The following is a 19,113-nucleotide window of genomic DNA, read 5'->3' on the forward strand; positions in this document are numbered from 1 at the left end:
TACATCTATTGGCATTGGGATATTATAGAAAATAAATAATTTAAAAAAAACCTCCCACATACATGCAAGAAAATCCTGATTAATGGTGGAATAATTATGTAATAACCAACAATATGCTTTTTTTTTTATAAACTGTTTTTAATGCAAAACAGATGCAGAAGAATCTGCCGCCAATATGCTTATCTAATAAAGGGTTCATTGTGTTAATGTAAAAAATGGCTTCCATTCATCAGTAAGAGCGCATCGGTGGTCACTGGGTCACAATGGCAGCGTGCCTCCTGCTCCCCATGGGCCTATTAACCTATTCACCGCTCTGGGTGGTGGGTGTCCGACTAACATTCCTGACAATTCCACATCAGGGCGATTATCTGTGGGCAAAGGGAGAAATAATCCCCATCGCAGGGGAGTGATTGTCTAGATACTTGTGCTCGCCCTGAAATACGTTCCTTTTTGCAGAACTCAATTTTGTACCGTTCCTCTGCTATTCCTCCTGGAAATTCATATAGAAATTGACAGCTGGGTTCCCTACACACTCGGACACTGTCCAATCAGTGCCAGACTGCCTCTTTATAAATTGGTCCAGGGGTCAGCAATCTCCGGCACTCCAGTTGTTGTGAGACTACAACTCCCAGCATGTTCCATTCACTTCTAGGGGAAATTCCAAGAACAGCCTAGTTTTGTATGCTGGGAGTTGTAGTCTTGCAAGAGCCAGAGGTTGCTAACCGCTGAATTTATTTCCCTTTGCTAGCCGTGTTAGAGCTTTGGATTGATCTACCCCATGATGATCATTTAACTGTGGCATTATCAGTACTGACCACTCTTTAGTCACGTCTCTGCCCTGCTAGAAGCTCAAATCTATGCCAGGCAGGGGTTAGCATACACCTGTACTATAACTTACGCCAATGAGAATCCAAAGCTAATTCCCAAATGACTGTACTAAACCCATATATAAAAAAGCTACAAACTCCTATACGGATATATGGATCCTCACCATATTACCAAAATAGATGAGCGACAACAAAGTATAATAGAGAAATGCATGATTTTATTATAACCAACACAATACACATGATTGACATAACACCATAAATAAAAACATAGTTAAAAGCCAAACAGGCTGGTGGTGCGTGGTCGGCAGGCCATTACATAAAGGGTCAGATCAGCCAAATGTTTAATACACCATGCTATAGTGCCAGCAGGTATAGGCACATGTGATGCAATTTAGAGTACACTGCGCGTGTCCAGCAATGTATGTGGAGACCACATGCAGTGTTCAAGACATGCACTTAGAGATGTATCTGCATCAACATGGGTTAATACCAATAACAATACAGTAAAGCTATGCTGAAAAAGTAACAATGAGTGTTAGTACTGAGCACACAAAGTCCCCAGCAAGCACCACCAGTCCGCTCCCCCAAGGGGTGACTGCCTTGCTTATAGCATTAATTGATACCTTAGGGTAAATCATGCATTCTTTGATCAGCTATCCAATATACAGTTCATAACTGATTATGTGGATCATTATGTTTATTTATGCTTATTTACACTTTGTATATATTAACTCTATTTTATTCTGCTTTTGTAATATGCATTGTCCCATTGTGGGACACACACCATGGGGACCAGTTACTAATCATATTGGTCCAATGTATGTTGTTGCGCCCCCACATCATTTCCAGCTTTCACTCCCTCATCCAACAGGGCGGCCGCGGTGCACCTGGTCTTCTGCACATGCGCCGGGGTGCGAGTGGGTCCCGTTGCTCCGTAACGACGCGGATCACGCACTTGTGCCTGGTCCTCCTTTTTCCGGTCACAGTGGCGCGCCCGCACCCGTGGTGCACATGGGCAGTGATTCAGGCGTCCGTTTCAATATACAGGTGAGATGGATAGCTAATGATTACTCAATCAATCATTATCTAACTGAATCTTTGTTTAAATCTCGGGGCAATGAATGCCCTTTGTTTTCACCTGCATCGTGATTCGTGCCATACTTATATGAAGCACCCCTGCTAGTTTAGCCATCACCCCTTCAAAAAGCAGTACGCGAAACGCGCGTCGGGGAGCGGACTGGTGGTGCTTGCTGGGGACTTTGTGTGCTCAGTACTAACTCATTGTTACTTTTCAGCATAGCCTTACTGTATTGTTATTAACCCATGTTGATGCAGATACATCTCTAAGTGCATGTCTTGAACACTGCATGTGGTCTCCACATACATTGCTGGACACGCGCAGTGTACTCTAAATTGCATCACATGTGCCTATACCTGCTGGCACTATAGCATGGTGTATTAAACATTTGGCTGATCTGACCCTTTATGTAATGGCCTGCCGACCACGCACCACCAGCCTGTTTGGCTTTTAACTATGTTTTTATTTATGGTGTTATGTCAATCATGTGTATTGTGTTGGTTATAATAAAATCATGCATTTCTCTATTATACTTTGTTGTCGCTCATCTATTTTGGCAATATAACTTATGCCAGTTTCTGGTGTAAGTTATAGTAAAATCCGGTGGGCTGTAAGCCTGACTCTTCAGATAAGCCCTACCCCCTTTTGTCAACCTTTGAGAAAAGTGGTGAGGAACTCAAACTGTCACAAATTATGGTGCAAATATGGCGTGCACCATAATGCACAACTTTTTTATGCCACAACGGTTGTTAAATGCCACTCGTCACTCTTCATATCAGTGATCTGCTGTCTGAATAAATATTGTGCAGATCCAATATTAATTATATGGAAGATACCTAAAGAGGACCTGTCACTTCTCCTAACATGTCTAACTGTTCTGTTCACCATTTTTGCGGATCGGATGCAGATCCATTCATTTTAATGCTTCACACCACGTGCTGTCTGCATCCGTATGTCCGTTTTGTGGGCCCCGTAAAAAAGACAGAACATGTCCTATTCTTGTCCATTTTGCAGACAAGGATAGGACATTTCTAGAGAAGTTGGGGAAAAAAGTTGGGATGCGTCCAACTTGTGGACCGCAAAATAGATATGTCATGTGCACGAGCACTAATTAATTAGGACTTTTTTAGGTACTGGAACAGATTTAGTAGTCAGTATTCAGTGATGTCCCTTTACATGCAACAACCAGCCCATTACTAACTAAAATGGTTATGCATATAAAATTCATTTTCACCCAAATCAATACAATTATACTTTTATTGACGATTTTCTTCTGAGATCAACATTTCGATTTACTGAAGAAATCTGAACTGTTGTGATATCTGTGTGCAACTTATATTTTACCATATAACCAAAACCGACTTGATTCTTCACAAAACAGAAAATGAAGGTACTTGTGACATCCAGCATATTCATGGACATTCTTTTAACTCTCTTTTTTATTGCCCCAGCTGCATTATCTTTAGTTCTTACTCCTCATGTTTTACAACCTTCTGCTAGACCCTCCTTTTTTAACGAGCTACTTACTTAGTCCTGCCACCTGCTCCCCTCTATAATGACATCACCCTCATATTATCATAAATATTAAAGGGCGCTTGTCATCAGGCAGCATGAAACCCTAGGTAGGGGCGGATTACGCATGTTTTTTGTTCCATGTGGATTTTGTGCAGAAAAACTGCAGTGTAATATTGTACCAAATGCGATGATAATGAGACAGACTATCTAGACCTGCACCAGATTATTTTTGGTGGTGTTGTATTTGTTACACAGGGGTTACAGCAGGCAGATTTAGGAGCTTTTAACTTCAGTTAGGTCTTATCAATTCAATGTATTCTTGGTTAGGCTTTCCACCATCTCTTTCATATATCCAGTGGACCACAAAGTATCTTTCAAGTTCAATACCTGGTGTATACCCTGATGTTCGCCATTGGGTTACATTCTTCACTATTTTTCTGTTTTTGGGCTCTGTCTGTACTCTAAAATCCCAATAAACTACACATTTTTAAGTGATTATGTTTTTAGCTCTTTTTTTTCCTTTTTTTCCTTTTTTGTGGCTGCACCAGATTTATCACAATGGCTCAGGAAGGATAACAATTGTGGTGCAGGAATAGACACCTTTGTTTAACTTCATACCAACTATTGGTTGGCTTAGTGTGCAGCAGAATTGTGGCACAATATTGGCACAAATATTGGCATCGTAGACCACAGCCTTTCCTGCTAAGCCATGTCTTCTTGGTGAGCTAGGTGCAGAGGATTTCCATAAAACGAGTCATGTCAAATTGTGCTCAAACTGTGCCAAGATGCACAAGAGTTTACAACAATGTCTACGCGCATGTGGGCCAATGTCTGGGTAAATGTGGGCCAATGTCTGTAAAGTGCTCTAGAATATGTTGGCAAAAGAAATAAATAAATCTGTTGGGCCCTGTAATCACCCACCCATTTTTTTTTTAAGTGACAAAAGTGCTGGAATGCTGCAAAAGTGATGCAAACTTTTGTGCAAAATGTCTGACTTCTGGCATAAGACAGTTAATAGATTTGTGGGGATTTCATGCTGCCTCTAGTTCAGGCAGCATGAACCTGATTAGAGGTTCCCTTTGAGCAGTATGTGCTACACAGGATGAAAGAAATATCAAATAAAGTAAATGTAGAAATGTCATAAGCATGTGAAAAATTTCCTGGAACGCTGTTAACAGACAGGTGAATCCAAATGTTTTGTATATGGAACAAACTGTGCTAGCATGAGGTGGTACTGCACAACTGCAGAACACACATATCTTCATTTTAGTATATAAACCCAACACTGGGGCCCTGCACTGGGGTCTTCCCACCCACATAGCTGGGGTAGCAACTGTTCAGTACTGCTAGAGTTTCTAGATTTGCTTCATGGACCAGACAAATTCCATCCCCTTAGGCCTCATGCACACGACTGTTGTCCTGGTCCGCATCCGAGCCCCAGTTTTTGCGGCTCGGGTGCGGACCCCTTTACTTCAATAGGGCCGCAAAAGATGCTGTCCGCATCCGTTGCTCCATTCCGTGGCCCCGCAAAAAAATATAACATGTCCTATTCTTGTCCGTTTTACGGACAAGAATAGGCATTTCTACAATGCGCGCGCTTGTTCTATTCTGCAAATGGTGGAAGGCACACGGGCGGCTTCCGTGTTTTGTGGATCTTGCAAAAAAACGGAACGGTCGTGTGCATGAGGCCTTACCCTCTCAAACACAAAGGATAAGGAAAAAGAGAAGGGGGAATACACACCGAATAAAGACAAACCTAAACATAAGACAATAAACTAAAAGCAAACAAAAAAGTCAAATATTCTCCCAGCCCAAACCTTTTAGATACCTCAATATATACTCAATGGACTTGATGCTTATTCACCATTGTCAAGCATATTTAGTATATTTATTTAGTATGGGTTTGCATTGAATCTTCGAACACAAAGTAGCACTGATATGAGGCTGTCACCATCCTTCTCCCATACTGCAGTAGAGGAAAACAGCTTTCTTAGGACACTTGGAAGAGTTGTTTGTGCTAGGAGATGTTGGCCTAAAAGCATAATTATCCATAACAACTGTCCTTCAAACAGCACATCCAAGCCCTTTACACCTCCTGCCAGTTCCAACTCAAAAACATCTCTGGGATCTGCTCATTCCTCAACCAGGAGTGCAAAAATGCTTGTACATGCCCTCATCATCTCCTGCCTAGACTACCGAGACATCCTCCTCTGTGGCCTCCCATCTAGCACCCTCACACCCCTCTAATCTATCCTGAACCCTGACTAATGTACCTCTCCCCACGTTATTCCTCTGTCTCTCCTCTCTGCCAGTCCCTTCACTGTTTGCCCAGAGAATCCAATACAAAACACTTAGGCCTCCTGCACATGACCGTTGTGTGCACCCGTGGCCGTTGTGCCGTTTTCCGTTTTTTTTTCGCGGACCCATTGACTTTCAATGGGTCCGTGGAAAAATCGGAAAATGCACCGTTTTGCAGCCGAGGCCGTGATCCGTGTATCCTGTCCGTCAAAAAAATATGACCTGTCCTATTTTTTTGACGGACAACGGTTCACGGACCCATTCAAGTCAATGGGTCCGTGAAAGAACACGGATGCACACAAGATTGGCATCCGTGTCCGTGATCCGTGGCCGTAGGTTGCTTTCATACAGACGGATCCGAAGATCCGTCTGCATAAAAGCTTTTTTCACTTCGTGAAAACTCATTTCCGACAGTATATTCTAACACAGAAGCGTTCCCATGGTGATGGGGACGCTTCTAGTTAGAATACACTGCAAACTTTGTACAAGACTGCCCCCTGCTGCCTGGCAGCACCCGATCTCTTACAGGGGGATATGATAGCACAATTAACCTCTTCAGGTGCGGCACCTAAAGGGGTTAATTGTACTATCATATTCCCCTGTAAGAGATCAGGGCTGCCAGGCAGCAGGGGGCAGACCCCCCCCCTCCCCAGTTTGAATATCGTTGGTGGCACAGTGTGCGCCCACCATCGCCCCCCCCCTCCCTCCCTCTATTGTATTAAATTGTTGGTGGCACAGTGTGCCAACCACCATCGGCCCCCCTCCCTCCCTCTATTGTATTAAATCGTTGGTGGCACAGTGTGCCAACCACCATCGCCCCCCCTCCCTCCCTCTATTGTATTAAATCGTTGGTGGCACAGTGTGCGCCCACCATCGCCCCCCCCTCCCTCCCTCTATTGTAATAAATCGTTGGTGGCACAGTGTGCCAACCACCATCGCCCCCCCCCCTCCCTCTATAGCAGTAACATTGGTGGCAGTGGGCGGTCTCCCATTCCCCCCCCCCCATCATTGGTGGCAGCGGAGTTCCGATCGGAGTCCCAGTTTAATCGCTGGGGCTCCGATCGGTAACCATGGCAACCAGGAAGCTACTGCAGCCCTGGTTGCCATGGTTACTTAGCAATAGTACAACAGTAGAAGATTCATACTTACCTGCTTGCTGCTGCGATGTCTGTGAACGGCCGGGAGCTCCTCCTACTGGTAAGTGACAGTTCTTTAGCAATGCGCCGCACAGACCTTTCACTTACCAGTAGGAGGAGCTCCCGGCCGGACACAGACATCGCAGCAGCAAGCAGGTAAGTATGAATCTTCTACTGTTGTACTATTGCTAAGTAACCATGGCAACCAGGGCTGCAGTAGCGTCCTGGTTGCCATGGTTACCGATCGGAGCCCCAGCGATTAAACTGGGACTCCGATCGGAACTCCGCTGCCACCAATGATGGGGGGGGGGGAATGGGAGAACGCACACTGCCACCAATGTTACTGCTATAGAGGGAGGGGGGGGGCGATGGTGGTTGGCACACTGTGCCACCAACGTATTAATACAATAGAGGGAGGGGGGGGCGATGGTGGGGGCAGACTGTGCCACCAACGATTTATTACAATAGAGGGAGGGAGGGGGGGGGCGATGGTGGGCGCACACTGTGCCACCAACGATATTCAAACTGGGGAGGGGGGGGGCTGCCCCCTGCTGCCTGGCAGCCCTGATCTCTTACAGGGGAATATGATAGTACAATTAACCCCTTTAGGTGCCGCACCTGAAGGGGTTAATTGTGCCATCATATCCCCCTGTAAGAGATCGGGTGCTGCCAGGCAGCAGGGGGCAGTCTTGTACAAAGTTTGTAGTGTATTCTAACCTGAAGCGTCCCCATCACCATGGGAACGCCTCTGTGTTAGAATATACTGTCGGATCTGAGGTTCACGAAGTAGCTCATATCCGACAGTATATTCTAACATAGAGGCGTTCCCATGGTGATGGGGACGCTTCAAGTTAAAATATACCATCGGATTGGAGAAAACTCCAATCCGATGGTATAAAAGAACTCCAGACTTTACATTGAAAGTCAATGGGGACGGATCCGTTTGAAATGGCACCATATTGTGTCAACATCAAACGGATCCATCCCCATTGACTTGCATTGTAATTCAGGACGGATCCGTTTGGCTCCGCACGGCCAGGCGGACACCAAAACGACTTTTTTTTCATGTCCGTGGATCCTCCAAAAATCAAGGAAGACCCACGGACGAAAAAACGGTCACGGATCACGGACCCACGGACCCCGTTTTTGCGGACCGTGAAAAAAAACTGTCGTGTGCAGGAGGCCTTACTATGACATACAAGGCCATCCACAACCTGTCCCTTCTATACCTCTATGATCTGATCGCCTGGTACCTTCCCACACGTAATCTCCGATCCTCAAAAGATCTACTTCTCTACTCTGATCTTACCTCCTCTTCCCACAATCAACTCCAAGATTACTCCCGTGAATCCCCCATACTCTATATCTCTCTACCCCAACATATCAGACTCTCACCTACTGTGGAATCCTTCAAAAGAGACCTGAAAACCCTCTCCTCCTCTGTACCACTTTGTACCTCCTCTTGTTCATGCTTATTACAATTCAGTTCGGTATTATGTACGCACGCCCTTTTCATGTACAGCGCCAAGGAATGGGACTTTATTAATAAATAATAATAAATGTTGGAAATTACCGTATATATAGTATTTTTATTTCACAAAAATTCCTTTAAATTGTCAATCTATAGCTCCAACGGTGGTCATCAATTGGGTTATTTTTCATCTTAGAAATGTTTTCAGGTTCCAAAGTAAGTAGATTATTCTATTGTAGCCAAGTATTACAACTCTGAAACAAGGGTTAATGCTGCAGCCTGGGAGGTGTTAGTTCAAGCTGCGCACATGGTAATGACATATATTCAAACCTTGCGCCTCAGGCTCCTGGGGTCCTTGTGATGGGATCATGGGACCCAGCAGGAGACATGGCCTGGAAAAGCACTACACTGGGAGAGAGGATAAAGAAAACAAGCACAATACCAGCCATAGAGTGGAAACTGGTAACCAAGTTGGGCATTAGAAGTTTCACCAGAATAAAAACATAGGTGGGGCACTACAGGATACAGACAATGTCCAGTGATGCTGGGGGCAGTGCAACACTGACAGTTATCAAGATGAGTGGACGAGAAAGGAGACCCTGGAGAGTAGGAGAGTGGGGGAGGGGAGATAAGAGCCTCCATTATCTGCATTCCATTAAAAGCAAATTCATTGATGTAGAAGTGAAGGACACACAGAAGGATTGCATACGCACCACATATAAAAGATGCAGATTGCACAAACCCATAAAAACCAGTAACTGTCACAGAGAAACTGCTGCAGGCTGGCTGAGGGTCTTTCATGTGAGGTTTCTAAAAAGATTTGTGATGTGTGTCAAGCTGAATGCAGATAAATATTAGACGTACTTAAAAATTAAACCATGAATACATGCTCTTCATAATGACATAAGAATGCGTGCTCCATAATCAGGCGATCCAAGACACACCCTTAAGACTGTAAATGAGATATTACAATTTAAAATTTCTAATTGTATACTTGTAAGAACGTGAGTGAAAAACACTAACCCCTACTGAAGGACAACCACAGCACGTACAGATCCCACTGACCTATAATGGTGTTACAGCAGTGGGTGTGGAACTACTGTGTCACCCAGAAGATCTGACTATGGACTAACCCTAAGAGCATTATCCTGGGAGTTCCGTCACTCTCAACCACTATATAGGGATCTGGACTTCACTGCAGGGGGGCACCACGCCGATGCCTTCTGAAGTAGTCCCTGCGTGGTTGACAGCTGACCTATGGGGATCAAAGACACCGGTATGGATCAGCGAGGGGTTAGGCACAATTTTGGTCAGGGACAGGCTGAGGCCAGGGCAGGTAGAATATGTGCAATACAGTAAGCAGGCCAAGGTCAGAATAGGCAGCAAAGGATCAATGAAGAGCTTAGGCAAAGGTCAGGCAGTGGAGAGTCAGAATCCAGTTAAGGCCTCTTTCACACAACCGTTTTTTTTTTCCGTTTTGCGGGCCGTTTTTTGCGGTCCGTATACGGTCCGTATACGGAACCATTCATTTCAATGGTTCCGCAAAAAAAACGGAATGTACTCCGTGTGCATTCCGTTTCCGTATTTCCGTTTTTCCGTTCCGTTTAAAGATAGAACATGTCCTATATTTGGCCGCAAATCACGTTCCGTGGCTCCATTAAAGTCTATGGGTCCGCAAAAAAAACGGAATGCATACGGAAATGCATCCGTATGTCTTCCGTATCCGTTCCGTTTTTTGCGGAACCATCTATTGAAAATGTTATGCCCAGCCCAATTTTTAATATGAAATTACTGTATACTGTATTTGCCATACGGAAAAACGGAACGGAACAACGGAACGGAAACGGAACCACAACGGAAGCAAAAAACGGAACAACGGATCCGTGAAAAACGGACCGCAAAACACTGAAATGGACATACTGTCGTGTGAAAGAGGCCTAAGGGTCCATTCACACGTCCTGTTTTTTTTCATCCTGAAAAACGGTCCGTTTTTTGCGGATCCGTTGTTCCTGAAAATGTTTCCGTATGTCATCCGTTTTTTGCGGATCCGCAAAAAACGGAAACATGTATACATTTCAATAATCAAATAAAGTTGTTTGGATTTCTTTGAAAAAAAATTGAAAAAAAATTGAAAAAAATAAAATAAATTTGTTATGTGTTTCCAGGAACGGAATCCGCAAAAAACGGATGACATACGGAATGACATCCGAATGTCATCCGTTTTTTGCGGATCCATTGACTTTGTATTGTACCAGGATCCGATTTTTCAGGACAAGAATAGGACATGTTTTATATTTAAACGGACATGCGGAACGGAACAACGGAAACGGACAGCACACATTGTGCTGTCCGATTTTTTCCAGGACCCATTGAAAATGAATGGGTCCAGATCTGGTCCTGATCTGTTCCTGAAAAAAATGGAACAGATCAGGAAAGAAAAAACGGACGTGTGAATGGACCCTAACGGGCAGACAAATGAATACAGCGCACCTTCACAGGAAACTAGCAAGCAAGACAACTGTTGCTCACTCTCCCACTGGGGAAGGTGCCTGAAGTCCCCCTAGGTTTTCAGACATTGGCTGGTGAAAATTAGGAAATGCACAGGCCCTTAAGAAGCCAGAGGGAGCATGCAAGCGTGTCCTAGGAGCAGAGGCCTAGCCGGCAAAAGCAGGCTGTGGCCTGCCAGGAAGGACATGAGCTATCAAGGCCATGTTACTAGGTAAACAGTACGTGTTTCCGCAAGTTCTGTGTGGTGTGGTGTTTTTTGGGGTAAAACCTTAATCCCACTGCCATACCCCACTGCGACCTGACTTGACATAGGGATGAAAAGTTTTGTGGTAATGAAAGTGATGGTAAGAATCACATTATGTTATTTTTAAATCAGCTAAACAGATACCATTTTCCATTCCAGCACAGTAAGAAACTGTATCTTACATGACTTATTTAAAATATAATTAGGTAGCTAACGAAATTTAAAGACTAAAGGCTGGCACTTCTTGGGTGAAGTTAATGTCACTGCACTACCATAGTCGCTGATGCCTTTAGCTTCTGCCTGATATAAAAGGTGGCACTATGCCTCCCAAAGTGCATGAATGACCGACATATGTGCCAAAATGCTGCCACCTCCCCACAGTCAAAGAAACGCTGCCCTACTTTGCCTCATTAAGGCCTCTTTCACACGATCACATGGCTTTTTCAGTGTTTTGCTGGCCGTTTTTTCCGGATCCTTTTTTTGTTTCTGTTTCTGTTCCGTTTTTCCGTATGGCATATACAGTATACAGTAATTACGGATGAATTTCCGTATGTGTTCAGTTTTTTTTTTGCGGACCCATTGACTTGAATGGAGCCACGGAATGTAATTTATGGGCAATATTAGGATATGTTCTATCTTTTAACGGAACGGAAAAACGGAAAGCATACGGAACACATTCAGTTTTTTTTGCGGAACCATTAAAATGAATGGTTCCTTATACGGAAAAAAGAACGGTTGTGTGAAAAAGGACTAATGGTACACCACTAGCGGGACACCTTATCAGACCAAAGGCATATTTCTGGAGACCAAAGGCAGAAAAAACTAACTCACCACAGTGTATCTATCTGACTCACCCCCTACCCCATTTTTTCTTCAGTGTGCTATCCGTTTTTAAACTGATAGCCTGATAACCATACATTTCAATGATGACATGCACAAATGTATGATCCATGTGCACGATATAAGTAAAAAAGAGGGAATACACACAGAAAAGTATGCCTTTTTTTTGTGGAACGAAAACTGAATATCGCCGTGTGAATGAGGCCTATGTTGAAGGCGCTCACAGTTTATACCATAAAACATGTGAAGCCGATGTCATTGACAGTGCTTTGAGGCTGGGTTCACACCTGAGCGTTGCGCAAACGCGCGTTTTTATGCGCGATTTTGTCGCGCGTTTTTATGCACGTTTTTTGTAATAGTAAACGCGCGTTTGGGTGATTGACAGCAGTGTTGTCCAAAGAGTCTATGGCCCAAACGCGCGTCAAACGCGCCAAAAAAAGCTCCTGTACTTGTTTGAGCGGCGGGCGTTTTACAGCGCGATCGTACGCGCTGTAAAACGCCCAGGTGTGAACCATTCCCATAGGGAATCATTGGTTCTTGCCTGTTGTGCGTTTTACAGCGCGTAGGAACGCGCTGTAAAACGCTCAGGTGTGAACCCAGCCTTAGAGAAAAACGATCACATATCAAGATGCCAAACTCGGAGCAGATCCCTACATGTCTCTGGAGTCAGGTAGCTGCCCTACAGCTTTACAAAGATGTCGGCCTTATGATCTGCTGATCGCTGTGGGACCAGCTTCTCCAACCTCAGTGGATCCGCTGTTATCACTGTGGAAAGACACCTATATACATTTCCCCATCTTCAAATGTTGCCCATTCAAATAACTGCCTGTTGATGTAGTGCATGGACCACCTGTGACCACCACAGTGGTTCTCCATTCTGGAGTACAGTGTTGGTCACTAGTAGGTCATATGGTGGACGGGAGTTGTCTTCAAAATGACCTGTTAGGAACTGCTATTTATCTAACTCCCTAACCTTTTATGTGAGCCAGCTCATAATCTGGAACTTCACTCTTATTAAGAACCAAGACAAGGCGTTCAAAACAAAGCAGCCAATTGTAAAACAATCCTATTAGTCATACAGTCAACTTCATTTACTCACACATCACTATATGCAACATTCTCATAACACCCACTATAATATTTCACTATTCATCTTCACTTAAAGGGGTTGTCCACCTATGGGGGCCTATCAGGCAGACCCTGGCAACTAGGTCCCTACTCCTTTGGTCTCCTGCCATAGCTCTCCTGTCCCTTCTGGTAAACTTTCTGTTTGACTGGGGTCATGTGGAGACGCAGCCAATGGCTGGCTGCAGCGGTGACGTCTCCATGCATGACGTCACTGTGGGTTTCACTCCTTTCAATGTGATTTCACTCCGCAAAATATGTAACACTTGTGGATTTTGCGGCGAATTTGCAGCAGATCCATGGAAATATCCATCACTAAATCACGGCATTTAAATCCAACCCGTGTGCAGGAACCTTAATCTAATCCGCCAGCTTTAGGCAGGGTTCACATATGCGCTGGATCCCCGCCGGATGTCATTTCAGTGAATGGGGATTCAGCAGTTCACGGTGGTATCCGGCTATGCCCGATACAGTGGACTCCGTCAGTCTGCTCCTCCACTGGAACAGACTGCCGGAGATCACATCACATATGTGAACGCGACCTTAGCATACTTTCACACTTGCAGCAGAGTAATCCGGCAAGCAGTTCCGTCGCCGGAACTGCCTACCGGATCCGGCAAAACGTATGCCAACTGATGGCATTTGTAAGACTGATCAGTATCATGATCTGTCTTACAAATGCATTGAAATGCCAGATCCGTCTATCCGGTGTCATCCGGGAAAATAGATCCAGCATTTATTTTTATCACCTTTTTTTCAGTCTTGACGGATCCGGCACTAATACATTCCTATGGAAAAAAATGCCAGATCCAGCATTCAGGTAGGTGTTCCGTTTTTTGGGCCAGAGATAAAATCGTAGCATGCTGCGGTATTATCTCCGTCCTGATCAGTCAAAAAGACTGAACTGAAGACATCCTGATGCATCCTGAACAGATTTCTCTCCATTCAGAATGCATGGGGATAAAACTAATCAGTTATTTTCCGGTATTGAGCCCCTAGGACGGAACTCTATGCCGGAAAAGAATAACGCTAGTGTGAAAGTACCCTAACATGCACATGTCTAAAGTTCTGAGGTGGTTTAAAATCCAAGCACTGTTTTATGAGTGGCTCAGACTATTGCTCTATTCCTCGGCCATAATTTACACCACAGCTCGACGTGCTGAGATCAGGTGCTGTGTAGAAGAACAAGACCAGCACAATTTCACAAGGAAGACTTTCACACATGCATCAAAGAAATCCAGCAGAGGACAGCCTGCCCAAGTCCTGTGCTGCCCGCATCATTGATACCTTCACCAGATGAAGAAGTGTTTGCTCATTCATTGGGTGATTGGTGGCACCTTTACACAGGACAATTTTCAGGAAACAGCATTCCTAGGAATGCTCCTTCTGAATAATTTCCCCGATTGTCATCACGTGTAAAGGGGCCATACACTAACAATTTAATACCCCTTTAAGCAGATCATTCATTTTATGAACAGTTTTGTAGATTGCATTGGGCAAAAAATAAATAAAAAAATGTGTTTATGAGGCTGTCCAAGATGTTTTTTAGAAATGGTATAAAATAACCTGTTAAATCCATTACAGCTCCAGTGCTGCCTTTCTGGTGTCTCCTGCCAGGTGACATCAAATCCTAGACACTTTTTCCTGAAGCACAGACAAACATCTGACAGGATGAAATGATTGAGAACAACAAGGCTAATATGAAAAAATATTGCTAAAGAGACCCCCCCCCCCCCCCCGCATCAGGCCCAGTGCAGCATATACCTGTTGATGAAGGCACATCACCGAAACGCGTCCTGGTTATAGGACTATTTTCATTTATGGAATAAAGGATATCTGATTTGCATCAAGACACGACTGCTGGGATTTCTCTTTTTCACTTTACACAGGTACTGACTGACAAGACAGGCTCTACGTTTTCCCGGATACTCTGGAATGAATCCATTTGCACATAAGCATTGTTACTATGCTTCTCAGGGTACACGGCCAATCACAGATAGGCGTCCCAAGGGAAAGGGTGGATGGAAAATGAGCTCATCCTATAATAACAAGGGAAGGAGATACCCCACCCTACTAGTACAATACTGGTGAAGAAAGAATTGGGGGCTGAGGGATGTATTTCAGAAAGGTATACCTACTAGCAGTGTATATATATATATAGTGTGTGTGTGTGTGTGTGTGTGTGTGCGTATTTAACGTCATGCCTGCTACTGATATGTATTCTTTTCTTTACATATATGTAACACATGAAAACCTAATTTGGATCCATTGCAGTGTAAAAATTAAAGGGGTATAATATTCATGACCTATCCTTAGGGTTAGGCTACATTCACAGGAAAGTTGCGTTTTGCGGATCCGTTGTGTTTTACCGGCCCATGTGCGTTCCACAATTTGCAGACCGCATATGCTGTGGCTATCATGGAAAATACCTATTCTTGTGCGCAATTGTAGACAAGAATGGGACATGTTTTTTGTTTTGTTTTTTGCGGGGCCGCGGCACAGAGCAACGGTGTGCTGTCCACATCTTTTGTGGCCCCACAGAAATGAATGGGTCCGCATCCATTCCGCAAAATTGCGGAACGGATGCGGACTCATTCATACGTTCGTGTGAATGTAGCCTTAGGGTCCATTCACATGACCATATTTCTGGGTCCGCATCCGGGCCGGTATCCGTGTATCGTATATGAATGTACCCTTAGTCACCTCTGCTGATCAGTTGTTTGAATGGGTCATGGCTCTCGTGCAAGGGTTGCGTCCTCTTCAAATTTTACCTGCACGTCTTCTCCCTTGTGGCAGCAGTGCGGTGTAATTACTGCTTTTGGGAGAGTAAGTTGTAATTACACTGCACTGCCGCTATAAGAGATACAGAATGCAGGTAAGTATTGAACAGGATGTAGCGCTTGCACGCATCATAGTCCGTTGACCGTGTTACACTCTGTTGTCATTTATGTACATTTTTATGCTTTTCTTCCTGTTCTGCTAGAGGGTCAGAAACATGGAAATAATGAGAGTGTTAGATTCATCATATGACAGACCGTTTGGCCGACTGCTGACTTAGGCCTCTTTCACACGGGCGTCATGTTTTTTGCCCGGATAAGAGGCGGGTGCGTTGCGGGAAAATGCGCGATTTTTCTGCGCGAGTGCAAAACATTGTCATGCGTTTTGCACTCGCGTGAGAAAAATCGCGCATGTTTGGTACCCAGACCCGAACTTCTTCACAGAAGTTCGGGCTTGGGATTGATGTTCTGAAGATTGTATTATTTTCCCTTATAACATGGTTATAAGGGAAAATAATAGCATTCTGACTACAGAATGCTTTGTATAATAGTGCTGGAAGGGTTAAAAATAATAAAAAAGTTAACTCACCTTCTCCTCTTGTTCGCGCAGATGCCACTCTGTTCTTTAGCTGTGGACTGAATGACCTGAGGTGACGTCAGATCACATGCTCCAATCACATGGTCCATCACCATGGTGATGGAGCATGTGATCTGACGTCATCAAAGGTCCTTTAGCCCACAGATAAAGAACAGACCGGCATCTGCGCTAACAAGAGGAGAAGGTGAGTTAACTTTTTTATTATTTTTAACCCCTCCAGCACTATTATACAAAGCATTCTGTATTCAGAATGCTATTATTTTCCCTTATAACCATGTTATAAGGGAAAATAATACAGTGAATAGACTGTCACCTAGAACCCATGCGTGAAAATCGCACCGCATCCGCACTTGCTTGCGGATGCATGCGATTTTCACGCAACCCCATTCATTTCTATAGGGCCTGCGTTACGTGAAAAACGCACAAAGAGGAGCATGCTGCGATTTTCACGCAACGCACAAGTGATGCGTGAAAATCACCGCTCGTGTGCACAGTCTCATAGAAATGAATGGGTCAGGATTCAGTGCGGGTGCAATGCGTTCACCGCACGCATCGCACCCGCACGGAAAACTCGCCCGTGTGAAAGGGGCCTTACAATGGGGTCTATTGGATTCGTTGCCATCATTTCCTGGGTGTTCCTGGGTGTATTTAGGCCATTCACAGGGGGTGGGCCTAGATGCCCAATTTGCCAATTAAAATGTTGATAAGTATGCAATGGGGTCCATGACAGGGGGGTGTAATCTCCTTTGTCATCTGGTGACAACTGGTTTCTCCAGAGGAACTGCATTGTTAGCAAATGTGGGGCTGGGAATTAGATCAGGAGTCATGAAAAAGGGAATGGAGGGGAAAGCTAACACAAGCAAAACCTGGCACCAAAATTGTGGGCCCCATTTTGTTCTTTGTCCTGATTCTTTGCCCAGGAAATGCAATGCAATCACAGGCACAATGTCAATCAAAATATTGCCTGTTATAGTCCCCTTGTGGGACTATTAAGTGGTTAAAAAAAGTTTAAAAAATTCCAATAAACAAAACACTTTTTTCCATTAAAAATGCACTTTTCAATGAAAAAAAATTGCAAAAATAAAATCTCCCCCGCGTTTGGTATCGCCACGTCCGTAACACCACATCCGTAATGCCACGTCATAATCCCAAAATGAAAACTAAAAGTTATCCTGCAAAGATCAAACCCTGACAAAACTCCATAGAAAGAAAAATAAAAAAAGTTATGGGTCTTGGGATGTGGAGATGCAAAAAGATTTTCTTCTAAAAAAAGGGGTTTTATTGCGCAAAAGTAGTAAAACGTTAAATGGTATCACTCTAATCGTACTAACCCAGAGAACAAAGATATAGTGTTATTTATGGCAAAAAATTTGCGCCGCAAAATTTATAACGTAAAAATCTTTTTCACAGAAAGAGTTAAAGGGGGCAGACTGCCCGAACCCCTGAGGACGCCAAGTTCTTGGTGAAACATGTTGAGGGGCAGAGTGAAATAGAGCATGTTTTTTAGACAGTTTATGCCTGCGTTGAACAATTAGCGAATAACAGAAAGCGCTATATAGCTAGTGAGGCGATTTTCTGAGAGTGTTCACCGGCCACCACGAGTGACTCCACACTGTGGAATAACAGTGCAAGTATCAGGGAAGCAGTACAGCAGATAAGGGAAGCTATTAGAACCTCCAGCCTACCCTACAGCCACCACTAGGACATAGCTTATTATTATATAGATTGCAGACATAGCTGAGAATTTTTATTGTGAGTTTAGTGTAGTGTTTTATTAATAAACAATAAACGTTATGTTTTATATTAGATAACAATCACATGTGTCAACCTAGAGACAACCATTGGTCCCAGTGACCACTTGTAAATAAATAATAAGTATTGTGTCTCAACACGCTGTGATGGGTCAGCTCGATATATAAAAAGGGGGGATCAAGACATACGGCGATGAGGGGGTGCAACTAATAGCAGGCCGGGAGCTAGGGAGGCTGGTCACCGTCACGGCCTGCTATTGGCTGCACACCTTCATCGCCAGATGTTTCAATTCGTGTGACGGGGAGATGCAGCGGCGGCCGTGAAGGGATTCAGAGGGAAGCAGCTAAGTATGCTCTAGAAGAGGGGCCCGAGCATTCTGGGGTCACTATAGGGTTTGAATAAAGGTAATCAGAGAGTTATGTGTACCCCAAAATGGCATCATAAAATTCTATAAATTGTCAGACAAAAAACATGCTTGGTCCGAAACAGGCACTGAGGGGTTAATGTTCTCAGTTTTCCATTTTATGAAGTTTAAAAGTATGCTAAAAACTAAATTATATATGCTAATCATCAGTGGAATATGCATTGGACAAAAACAAGTCTAGCTACAAGCAATGAATACATCATACAGAATGTATGACCCTGAAGATGGAACAGGGTAGATGTGGGCTCCAAAACACGACAATCGTACTGGACCTTACATGTAAAGAAGGTGGACATATTGCGTAATAAAATAAAACGGATACTAGCCTATGTGCATTCCGCAATTTGCAGACCGTACATGCTAGCGCTATGATAGAAAATGCCTATTCTTGGCCGCCATTGCGGACAAGAATAGGACATGTTCAATTTTTTTGCGGAACGGAAGTGCGGACCCCCGGGCAGCACCCACATCCAGGCCCCTTACCCATTAGACACAGGATAGGTTGACCATAAAAAGT

The 19,113-nt window shown here is 44.1% G+C and overlaps 1 protein-coding gene across 4 annotated transcripts in view; it reads right to left on the reverse strand.

Moving 5' to 3' along the window:
• PALM (paralemmin) overlaps window positions 1-19,113 on the reverse strand; it is an 81,095-nt gene that overhangs the window by 34,261 nt on the left and 27,721 nt on the right. Inside the window, exon 1 of one of the 4 annotated variants that reach the window (XM_044284431.1) lies at window positions 14,810-14,943. The exons of the other annotated variants lie outside the window; for them this stretch is intronic. The gene's annotated coding sequence lies outside the window, so the exon portion shown is untranslated. Of the gene's footprint in view, window positions 1-14,809; window positions 14,944-19,113 lie in introns of those variants that run through there. 4 annotated transcript variants of the gene reach the window in all.

The sequence above is a fragment of the Bufo gargarizans genome, chromosome 1 (assembly GCF_014858855.1).
Source record: "Bufo gargarizans isolate SCDJY-AF-19 chromosome 1, ASM1485885v1, whole genome shotgun sequence".
Taxonomy (NCBI): Eukaryota; Metazoa; Chordata; class Amphibia; order Anura; family Bufonidae; genus Bufo; species Bufo gargarizans.